This window comes from Leucoraja erinacea, chromosome 19, assembly GCF_028641065.1.
Source record: "Leucoraja erinacea ecotype New England chromosome 19, Leri_hhj_1, whole genome shotgun sequence".
Taxonomy (NCBI): Eukaryota; Metazoa; Chordata; class Chondrichthyes; order Rajiformes; family Rajidae; genus Leucoraja; species Leucoraja erinaceus.
The window spans coordinates 2,565,482-2,577,802 of record NC_073395.1 but is presented as its reverse complement, the minus strand read 5'-3'; positions in this window follow the sequence as shown (position 1 = coordinate 2,577,802).

Here is a 12,321-nt window from a genome sequence, read left to right as displayed (position 1 = left end):
TTTTACTGAAGCCAATTGTCCTACAAACCCACTAATCTTTGGAGTTTGGGGGGAAAACCGGAGCAGCCGGAGAAAACGCACACGGTCGCGGGGAGAACATGCAAACTCCACACGCAGCACCGAACGAACCCAGGTCTCTGGCACGGTGAGGCGGCAACTCTACCACTGCGCCACCGTGTCACCTTCTTTGACCCCCTTACTAATCAAGAACCTATCGATCGCCACTCTAAAATTACCCAAGGACTTGGCCTCCAACATTCGGCCCATCGCGTCTACTCCGCCATTCGATCATGGCTGATCTATCTCTCCCTCCTAACCCCTGCCTTCTCTCCGTGACCCCTGACACCCGCACTAAACAAGAATCCATCTATCTCTGCCTTAAAAATACCCACTGACTTGGTCTCCACAGCCGTCTGTGGCAACGAATTCCACAGATTCACCACCCTCTGACTAAAGAAATTCATCCTCATCTCCATTCTAAAGGTACGTCCTTTTATTCTGAGGCCGTGCCCTCTGGTCCTAGACTCTCCCACTAGTGGAAACTTCCTCTCCTCATCCACTCTGTCCAGGCCATCTGTAATACACACCAACACCACCTCCAATTATCAAGTTAACTTTATCAATGAAAATCCAAGTTAGCTGCCAATTCATTCATAAACATTGAATACATTTCATTGTCTTAATCTTTCCGAATCCCATCACCAGTGTACATTAAGTGTTGAGAATGTGAAGAGTTTACACTGACAGTCACATTATTATTCCGGTTTAAAGGAACCCAACTCATTGACATAGAAACATAGAAACACAGACAATAGGTGCAGGAGGAGGCCATTCGGCCCTTCGAGCCAGCACCGCCATTCAATGTGACCATGGCCGATCATCCACAATTAGTACCCCATTCCTACTTTTTCACCATATCCCTTGATTCCATTAGTCCTAAGACCTTTATCTAATGGGCCTGCCTCGTGGCAATTTTTTTAGGCGACTGCCAGCCACTATTGTGGTAGCAGGTTGCCAAAAAAACGGCAAAAACCCTCGACAGCACCTACGTCAGGAGAAGTGAAGCCACGCTCATTGGGGTCAAACCCACTGTTGACGGGGAATTCTCAACACGTTGGACAGGCCCATTTTGGTCTCCAAATCTGAGGAAGGACATTTTTGCCATAGAGGGAGTGCAGAGACGGTTCACCAGACTGATTCCTGGGATGTCAGGACTGTCTTATGAAGAAAGACTGGATAGACTTGGTTTATACTCTCTAGAATTTAGAAGATTGAGAGGGGATCTTATAGAAACTTACAAAATTCTTAAGGGGTTGGACAGGCTAGATGCAGGAAGATTGTTCCCGATGTTGGGGAAGTCCAGGACAAGGGGTCACAGCTTAAGGATAAAGGGGAAATCCTTTAAAACCGAGATGAGAAGAACTTTTTTTCACACAGAGAGTGGTGAATCTCTGGAACTCTCTGCCACAGAGGGTAGTTGAGGCCAGTTCATTGGCTATATTTAAGAGGGAGTTAGATGTGGCCCTTGTGGCTAAGGGGATCAGAGGGTATGAAGAGAAGGCAGGTACGGGATACTGAGTTGGATGATCAGCCATGATCATATTGAATGGCGGTGCAGGCTCGAAGGGCCAAATGGCCTACTCCTGCACCTAATTTCTATGTTTCTATGTTTCTATTACTCTCTCGTGAAAACATCCAGTGAATTGGCCTCCATTGCCTTCTGTGGCAACGAATTCCACAGATTCACAACTCTCTGGGTGAAGAAGTATCTGAACTGGTTCACTCCATCACTCTGGGCTGGAAACAAAGGTGGTGTACTGTGGCAAACACTCTATCCTGCACATATGTGTTATTGTGTTAAGGGCCTGTTCCACTGTACGAGGTCATTCAAGAGTTCTCCCGAGTTTTCCCCTGATTCGAACTGGGAGAATGTCTGTAGCGGGTCCGTAGGAGTTCGTGGATGTCCCGTAGCGGCTCGTGATGTTAACGGTAGGTACTCGGGAAATCCGGTAAACTTGTGACGTTTTTTCAACCCTGTGAAAAATGTCCACCAGTAAAAAAATTACCCGTGATAAAAAAAATTGTTACTTTTTACTCGTATGAGACAGCCACGAACTCCTACAGACCCGCTACGGACATTCTCCGAGGTCGAATCAGGGGTAAACTCGGGAGAACTTGTGAATTACCTCGTACAGTGGGACTGGCCCTTCAGCGTGGACAGGGAATGGGAATCTCACTGATGCCTGGCTGAAATGTCGAAGGTAGACAAGAATGCTGGAGAAACTCAGTGGACGAGGCGGCATCTATGGAGAGAAGGAACGGGTGACATTTCAGGTCGGGACCCTTCTTCAGACTGATGTCAGGGGAGGGGGTGGGACAGAGTCGCTCCATAGATACTGCCTCGCCCGCTGAGTTTCTCCAGTGTTTTTGTCTACCTTCGATTTTTCCAGCACCTGCAGTTCCTTCTTAAACAACTGGCTAAAATGTCAGGAACTTTGATTTCATTTCACCAACTTGATATAAAAACCATGCTTTATATCTCTGTTATATTCCCTGGCCTAGTGTCGGTCCTTGTTTTCCCAGACAATGGGTTAAATGTACATTATAAACAGTGGCTTATTTTCTTAACATCATCTCTTTCTCTCTCTCTCCCCCCTCTCTTTCTCTCCCCATCACTCTCTCCTTCCCTGCCTTTCTCCTTTCTTTCTCTCCCATCTCTCTCTCAATCTCGCTCACTCCCCCCCCTGCCCGCTACCTCTCCTCTCCCCTCTCCCTCTTTCTTTTTCTCTCCCTCCCTCCTCTCCCTCTCTCCCCTCCCTCCCTCCCTCTCCCCCCCTCCCCCCCTCTCTCTCCCCCTCTCTCCCCTCCCTCTCTCTCTCTCTCTCTCTCTCTCCCTCTCTCTCCCTCTCTCCTCTCTCTCCCTCTCTCCCTCTCTCCCTCTCTCCCCCTCTCTCCCTCCCTCCCTCCCTCTCTCTCCCTCTCTCTCTCCCTCTCTCTCTCCCTCCCTCCCTCCCTCCCTCCCTCTCTCCCCCCCTCTCCCTCTCCCTCTCCCTCCCCCTCTCCCCCCTCTCCCTCTCCCCCCCTCTCCCCCCCCCCCTCCCCCCCTCCCCCTCCCTCCCCCCTCTCCCCCCCTCCCCCTCTCTCCCCCCCCTCCTCCCCTCTCTCCCCCTCTCCCCTCCCTCCCCCCCTCTCCCCCTCTCCCCCCTCTCCCCCTCTCCCCCTCTCCCCCCCTCCCCTCCCCCCCCCCCCCTCCCCCTCTCCTCCCTCTCCCCCTCTCCCCCCCCCCTCTCTCCCTCTCCCCCTCTCCCCCCTCTCCCCCTCTCCCCCCTCTCCCCCCCTCTCTCCCCCTCGTGACATGCAGCGGCTGCAGCTGATGATCCAGCCCAGCCAAGAGGCGACGAAACACAACAATGGTGTTCCCTCCGCCCACTCCCTCTGCCCGGGAGTTGCTGACGACATGGTTTAGAAGATGCTCCTGTGTGAAGCCTCAGCTCCGCGCCACCCTCCACCAACTCCCACCCCCCCCCCCCCCCCCCCCCTTGTGCTTCATTGTCCCCGCAGTAACACGCATCAAAGACCCTACAGCGAGCAAGATAGTCCACTCGACGAAACAGACGTAGTGCGGTCATGGGCAGATTCACGGGTCATTTTCGGCCCAATTTCCGTAACCGGCTTCCGTCTCCGCACCAAAGATCCCGTAGCGGAGCAAAGATACTGGTGCGGAGACGGAAGCCGGTTACGGAAACATCCTCGTAAAAATAAAAGTTATTTGGAAAAAATCTTCTCCTCATTTTCAGAATTATAATTTATTAACACAAACTGTTCCCCCGCAACGTTGATTACACTGCGGGTCGGGTCGGGTCGGGTCCGGTTACTGAAATGGATGAAAAAAAGGCCCACGTTCCACTCCATTGCGTACTACACGTCAGCCCATTGCAGTTAGCAGGAGTGGTCTATCTTGCTCCACTGTAGGATCTTTTTGGCTGAAGTGGTTTCAGTAACGCCAAGTGTATTTTGGGTGAATCAATCGCTGCCTGCGGAAGCATTCACTCACTGTTCAACATCACTGTGAATAAGACTCATTCTTTCCTTCCTGCTTGAGTAGCTGACAAACCACTGGTGTGAACATTGAATTGCCCTACAAACGCAACCCCCTCCCCTTCTCCCCTCACTCCCTGTTCCCCTCCCTGGGTGCAGACCAATTTCTCCCCCCCTCCCCCCTCTGTCTCCCACCACTACCACCTATATTCCCTCCTCTGGCTTCACAATCCACACCTCCTCTTTCCTTCTCTCGCTACCATTTGTCTTGTTCACCTCTGGCCTTTGCCCACCCATCCACCTATCAAAGCCCCCCTCCTCCTACCTATATCCACCTATCATTCGCCAAGCTTTGTCCCATCCCCACCTCTCCTTGCCAGCTCCCTCGCCTATCCCACAATCAGCCTGAACAAGGGTCCCGACCTGAAACGTTACCTGTCCGTGTTTTCCAGAGGAGCTGCCTGGCCCGCTGAATTACTCCAGCATTCGGGGTCTTTTTTTTTTGTAAACTGGCACCTGCAGTTCCTTGTACCTCCTCGTTTCCTGTTGCTGCTGCCAACTTGCCCAGTGTTGCAACCTGTGAGGTCGTTTAGTTCGTATTGCTCACGGCAATGATTGTTCATAAATTCATAAGAGTTAGGAGCAGAATTAGGCCATTTTTTTAGTTTAGAGATACAGCACCGAAAAAGTCCATTCGGCCCACCGAGTCCGCACTGACCAGTGATCCCCGCACATTAACACACTAGGAATAAATTTGACGGTTGTATACCATGTCAATACCAACCTGTATGTCTTTGGAGCCGAAATCCTTCTGGAAATAGGTAACGTTTCGGGCCAAAACCCTTACGGGTTTCAGCCCGAAACGTTGCCTATTTCCTTAGCTCCACAGATGCTGCCTGACCCACTGAGTTACTCCAGCACTCTGTGAAACATCACCTATCCATGTTCTCCACAGATGCTGCCTGACCCGCTGAGTTACTCCAGCACTCTGTGAAACGTCACCTATCCATGTTCTCCACAGATGCTGCCTGACCCGCTGAGTTACTCCAGCACTCTGTGTCTTTTTAACCCTCGAAACAGCAGTCTCTTGTGTCTCCATACATTGCAAGTGGCTTTTTTATGTAACCCATCCACGTACTTTACTGTAGGTTATTTCCTGAGATCACTCAATGATCTATAATGTGTCTCGTGGGCCCTGCACAATGGCGGCTCCATGATCGAGTCTGGATTAGTTGCTGTTTGAGTTTGGTTTCCAGATACAGCTTGGAAACAGGCCCTTCGGCCCACCGAGTCCGTGCGAACACTATCCCACACACACTAGGGACAATTTACATTTACACCAAGCCAACTAACTTACAAACCTGCACGTCTTTGGAGTGTGGGAGGAAACCGGAGCACCCGGAGAACCCACGCAGATCACGGGGAGAACGTGCAAACACCGTACAGACAGCACCCGTAGTCGGGATCGAACCCGGGGCTCTGGCGCTGTGAGGCAGCAACTCTACCGCTGCGCCACCGTGCCGCCCCAATACGTGTATGGATTAGTTGCTCTTTTTGTGTAGGAAGGAACTGCAGATGCTGGTTTAAACCGAAGATAGACACTGGAGTTGGCGTAACTCAGCGGGACAGGCAGCATCAATGGAGAGAAGGAATGGGTGACACCTCGACCCAAAACATCACCCATTCCTTCCCTCCAGAGGTGCTGCCCGTCCCGCTGAGTTACTCCAGCTTTTTGTGCCTATCTTTAGTTGATTTTTTAAAAATCTGAATTAAATAAAATGTAAAGAGATGGTATCTATATAAAAATCTATGTGAACCAAGGGCCACTCCAGATTAAGAGCGATGTTTTCTTGCTGTGCAAGTCTTTTGGAAGCTGCAGCGCGATGCAAGGCTTTGAAAGATTAGTAGCTGGCAGTCGGCAGTGATAAGGAGACATGATTTCCTCTCCAGCATCACAAGCATTTTTCCAGCTAAAGGATCAAGTAAACCAAAATAATTCTGGAAATGATGGAATTGTGCAAGAAGCTGGAGTAATGGAGATGAACAACAGCGCTGGAATGTTAATGACTTTTCAGACAAGTGCCAAACACTGCAATTACCAAAGAGGAGATCAAAAAGGCTTTAAAACGTACTAAAAGGCCTGTCCCACCTCCGGGATTTTTTTTCGGCGACTTGCTGGCTCCCGTCACCAAAGACCCTACAGCGAGCAAGATAGTCCACTCGACGAAACAGACGTAGTGCGGTCATGGGCAGATTCACGGGTCATTTTAGGCCCCATTTCCGTAACCGCCTTCCGTCTCCGCACCAAAGATCCCGTAGCGGAGCAAAGATACTGGTGCGGAGACGGAAGCCGGTTACGGAAACATCCTCGTAAAAATAAAAGTTATTTGGGAAAAATCTTCTCCTCATTTTCAGAATTTAAATTTATTAACACAAACTGTTCCCCCGCAAGGTTACACAAAAAAGCTGGAGAAACTCAGCGGGTGCAGCAGCATCTATAGAGCGAAGTTCCCCCGCAACGTTGATTACACTGCGGGTCGGGTCGGGTCGGTTCCGATCCTGCCTGACCCGCTGAGTTACTCCAGCCCTTTGTGTCTCTCGATGAGCTACTGAGTTCCTCTCGCATCTTGTGTTTTGCTCACGGTATAGGTTGGGAGATCAATAGACACTAGGTGCAGGAGTAGGCCATTCGGCCCTTCGAGCCAGCACCGCCATTCAATGTGATCATGGCTGATCATCCCCAATCAGTACCCCGTTCCTGCCTTCTCCCCATATCCCCTGACTCCGCTATCGTTAAGAGCCCTATCTAGCTCTCTCTTGAAAGCATCCAGTGAACCGGCCTCCACCGCCCACTGAGGCAGAGAATTCCACAGACTCACCACTCTCTGTGAGAAAACGTGTTTCCTCGTCTCCGTTCTAAATGGCTTACTCCTTATTCTTAAACTTGGCTGCTGTGAATTGCCCCTGGATGAGGGGGGAGTTGGCAGACATGGAGGGGGAGTGACAATAGAACTAGATGGGGGAGAATACTGGGAAAGGGAGGTGGGGGAAGGAGGGGATAAAGCTCGGTGAGTGATAGGTGGAAAAATGTGAGGGGAATTTAATATACAGGTGGGTGGACAAAGGCTGGAGATGGGATGTAGACAAAATGGTGGCAGGCAAGGAGAGATGAGGAGTGCAATGTGGCCATTTTGTGTCTATCTTTGATATAAACCAGCGAAGAAGCAGGGTCTGAAGAAGGGTCTCGACCCGAAACGTTGCCTATTTCCTTCGCTCCATAGATGCTGCTGCCCCCGTTGAGTTTCTCCAGCATTTTTGTCTACCTTTTTGTTATATTGGGTGAGTTTAGTTTAGTGATACAGCATGGAAACAGGCCATTCGGCCCATTGAGTCTGCACAGACCAACGACCACCCGGTCACATGCTTTGGGGGCGAGAGGGTCAAAATTTAAAGGAGATTATTCTTTTTACACAGAGGGTGGTGGGTGCCTGGAACGCGCTGCTAGGGGCGGTGGTGGAGGCAGATACCATAGTGGTGTTTAAGAGGCTTTTAGATTGGCACATGGACATGCAGGGAATGTAGATCAGGTGCAGGCAGATATGAGATATGATTTGAGTATAGGAGCAGGGAGGTTCTACTGCAGTTGTACAGGGTCTTGGTGAGACCACACCTGGAGTATTGCGTACAGTTTTGGTCACCTAATCTGAGGAAGGACATTCTTGCCATAGAGGGAGTACAGAGAAAGTTCACCAGACTGATTCCTGGGATGGCAGGACTTTCATATGAAGAAAGACTGGATAGACTTGGCTTGTACTCGCTAGAATTTAGAAGATTGAGGGGGGGATCTTATAGAAACTTACAAAATTCTTAAGGGGTTGGACAGGCTAGATGCAGGAAGATTGTTTCCGATGTTGGGGAAGTCCAGAACAAGGGGGTCACAGTTTAAGGATAAGGGGGAAATCTTTTAGGACCGAGATAAGAAATTTTTCTTTCACCCAGAGAGTGGTGAATCTGTGGAATTCTCTGCCACAGAAGGTAGTTGAGGCCACGCAGTTCATTGGCTATATTTAAGAGGGAGTTAGATGTGACCCTTGTGGCTAAAGGGATCAGGGGGTATGGAGAGAAGGCAGGTACGGGATACTGAGTTGGACGATCAGCCATGATCATATTGAATGGCGGTGCAGGCTTGATGGGCCGAATGGCCTACTGCTGCACCTTTTTTCTCTGGTTCTATATGAGCTGGTCTTGGCATCATGTCCAGCATGGGCATGGTGGGCCGAAGGGCCTGGTCCTGTGCAGCGCTGTTCTAAGTTCTGATGCAATGGATGATTCCTGCCAGACATTGAGGAGAGACTGGATGAAAGGTGTGGAGTGTTTTTAAAAATAAACCCTGGTCTAAATATAGCTGTGTTCACGTAAGTTGGTGCAGTGAGTGAGTAATGTGCAGGCTCTTTGCAAAAGGGGTTTCCAAGGAAAAAGAGTTCTCTGTATTCTCGGCTCATAGCTACATGCAAACACACACGTCCATGTATAAATAATCATTTCCTGCCTTCGTCGTCCTAGTTTCCATAAAATGTCTCTTCTATTAATTTACTGTAGGATTCGTGGAATCATAGGATCATATGGCACGAAAATGGGCTCGTAGTCACAGAGTGATACAGTGTGGAAACAGGCCCTTCAGCCCAACTTGCCCATACCGGCCAACATGTCCCAGCTACACTAGTCATAGAGTGATACAGTGTGGAAACAGGCCCTTCAGCCCAACTTGCCCACACCGGCCAACATGTCCCAGTTACACTAGTCATAGAGTGATACAGTGTGGAAACAGGCCCTTCGGCCCGACTTGCCCATACCGGCCAACATGTCCCAGCTACACTAGTCATAGAGTGATACAGTATGGAAACAGGCCCTTCGGCCCAACTTGCCCATACCGGCCAACATGTCCCAGCTACACTAGTCATGGAGTGATTGGGGATGATCAGCCATGATCACATTGAATGGCGGTGCTGGCTCGAAGGGCAGAATGGCCTACTCCTGCACCTATTGTCTACACTGGTCCCACCTGCCTGCGTTTGGCCCATATCCCTCTAAACCTATCCTATCCATGTACCTGTCTAAAAATATGTTGGATTGGCAAGTGCCTGCCTCAATTACCTCCTCTGGCAGCTTGCTCCAAAGTTGCCCCCTCAAGCCCCTGTTAAATCTATTTCCTTTCATCTTAAACCAATGTCCACTGGTTTGCTTTAGACTTAGTGATTGATGCAGCGTGGAAACAGTCCCTTCGGCCCATCGAGTCCGTGCCGACCACTCCACCAGCATTGCCCTACACACTAGGGACAACTTACAGAAGTCAACAAACCTACAAACCCGAATGTCTTTGGGATTTGGGAGGAAAACCGAAGATCTCGGAGAAAGCCGACGCAGTCTCTGGGAGATCGTGCAAACTCCATACAGACAGCATCCGTAGCCAGGATTGTAGCCGGGCCTCTGATGCTGTATAAGCTGCTGCACCACAGTGCTGGTGGTGATTTCTCACCACCAGACAAACACTCACCCTATCAATTCCTCTCACAATATTATACACTGCATGCTCAGCCTCCTGCACTCCAGTCCAAGGCTGCCCAAACTCTGCATGGAGCTCAGAATTAAGGACCACTTATTATGGTTTTGATTTAATTAAACTTATTGCTAAAACCAATCCAATTCTATGCTCATTAAACATTGGCAGGATCAGCTCATCGGTTCTGTCTGGACGGAGATAAGATCTAAAATCAGATTAAATGTGTAAAATGGTGGTGGTTTATAGACAATAAACAATAGGTGCAGGAGTAGGCCATTCGGTCCGTCGAGCCAGCACCGCCATTCTATGTGGTCATGGCTGATCATCCCCAAATCAGTACCCCGTTCCTGCCTTGTCCCCATATCCCCTGACTCCTCTTTCTTTAAGAGCCCTATCTAGCTCTCTCTTGAAAGCATCCAGAGAATCGGCCTCCACCGCCCTCTGAGGCAGAGAATTCCACAGATACACCACTCTCTGTGAGAAAAAATGTTTCCTCGTCTCCGTTCTAAATGGCTTACTCCTTATTCTTACCATAGAACAGCACAGCCCAGGAACAGGCCCTTCAGCCCACAACAAGGTCTATGCCGAACATGATGCCAAGACCAACTCTCCTCTGCCTGCATGTGATCTGTACCCCTCCATTCCCTGCACGTCCATGTGCCTATCTGAAAGTCTTGAACCCACATCGTATTTGCCTCCTCCACCACCCCTGGCAGCGCGTTCCAGGCACCCACCAACCTTTAATATTCCCCCCTCTCACCTTAAAGCTGTGCCCTCTAAACTTTGACATTTCCACCCTTGTATAAAGTTTCGGACTTCCCCGTGGATTGTCACCTTGTCGCGGTGGAGAAGCTTGTGTGGTCCTGAGATCCTGAGAGCGATGCCGTCTGGAGCTACGCTCCTGGTAGGGCCACCCATGGCGGTAAGACTGGATAGACTCGGCTTGTACTCGCTAGAATTTAGAAGATTGAGGGGGGATCTTATAGAAACTTAAAAAATGCTTAAGGTCTCGGACAAAGGGCAATCCAACCAAGACCTCAGCGGTGGAACAGGCGGAGAACGTGCAAACTCCGTACAGACAGCACCCGGGGTGGTCGGGGTGGAACCCGGGTCTCTGGCGCTGTGGGGCAGCAACTCTACCCCTGGCCACCGTGCTGCACATCTGTTTGGCTAGCACGCAGGACAAAGCTTTACACTGTACCTCAGTGCCCGTGACCATAATGAGCGCAGAGTTAAACCTAAAGCTACACTTTACACTCTACACAAACAACTGGATAGTCTCGGTTTGAGCTCGCTAGAATTTAGAAGATTGAGGGGGGGGGGTCTTATAGAAACTTATACAAACTTACAAAATTCTTAAGGGGTTGGACAGGCTAGATGCAGGAAGATTGTTCCCGATGTTGGGGAAGTCCAGAACAAGGGTTCACAGCTTAAGGATAAGGGGGGAAATTCTTTAGGACCGAGATGAGGAAAACATTTTTCACACAGAGAGTGGTGAATCTGTGGAACTCTCTGCCACAGAAGGTAGTTGAGGCCAGTTCATTGGCTATATTTAAGAGGGAGTTAGATGTGGTCCTTGTGGCTTAAGGGATCAGGGGGTATGGGGAGAAGGCAGGTACAGGATACTGAGTTGGATGATCAGCCATGATCATATTGAATGGCGGTGCAGGCTCGAAGGGCCGAATGGCCTACTCCTGCACCTATTTTCTATGTTTCTATGTTTCTAACTCCAGATGTGACAGCAGCTGTACCCGTGGTCTTGCTGTCGGCAGGCGGTGTCATGTTTACGGTGTATCGGTACGTTGCCAATCGGCAAATGCACCACGTTCTGATGGACCATGTGGATCTAGTTGGAGGCTGTCAATCCAAAACCCGTTTCAAAATTGTTATTGTGTTGGAAGGAACTTCAGATGCTGGTTTACACTGAAGATCAACACAAAAAGCTGGAGTAACTCAGCGGGACAGGCAGCACCTCTGGAGAGAAGGAATGGGTGACGCTTCGGGTCGAGACCCTTGGGTCACCCATTCCTTCTCTCCATAGATGCTGCCTGACCCGCTGAGTTACTCCAGCACTCTGTGAAACGTCACCTATCCATGTTCTCCACAGATGCTGCCTGACCCGCTGAGTTACTCCGGCACTCTGTGAAACGTCACCTATCCATGTTCTCCACAGATGCTGCCTGACCCGCTGAGTTACTCCAGCACTCTGTGAAACGTCACCTATCCATGTTCTCCACAGATGCTGCCTGACCCGCTGAGTTACTCTGTGTGTTTATTTCCCAGTGGTCCAGCATCCTGTGGGTTCATTGTTTTCATCCTGTGGTTGGGATTGGAACCAAATCTTTGCATTGTCCATTAGAACGGAACGGCTGTGTCCAGTGACACACTGGTCTGTCATCGATGCTGCTTTCTCATTATTGCTGGCTTTAGCGAGGTTGTATTGTGTAAGGGAACAAGATGTGTTGAGGATCTTGTGCCGGTTCCAGCATATTTCTGCTGCCTGTTTGGAAAGCACACTGTTTCTTGCTAAACACAACGCAGTGGAAGAAGTCAGAAAGTCATGCAGCGTCTCCTTGAAAGATACAGGATGGACACAGGCCCTTCGGCCCACCGAGTCCATGCTAACCATCGATCACCCGTTCTCACTAATTCCATGTTATCACACCTTCTCATCCACATACTCATGCAGTATAATGTGGATAAATGTGAGGTTATCCATTTTG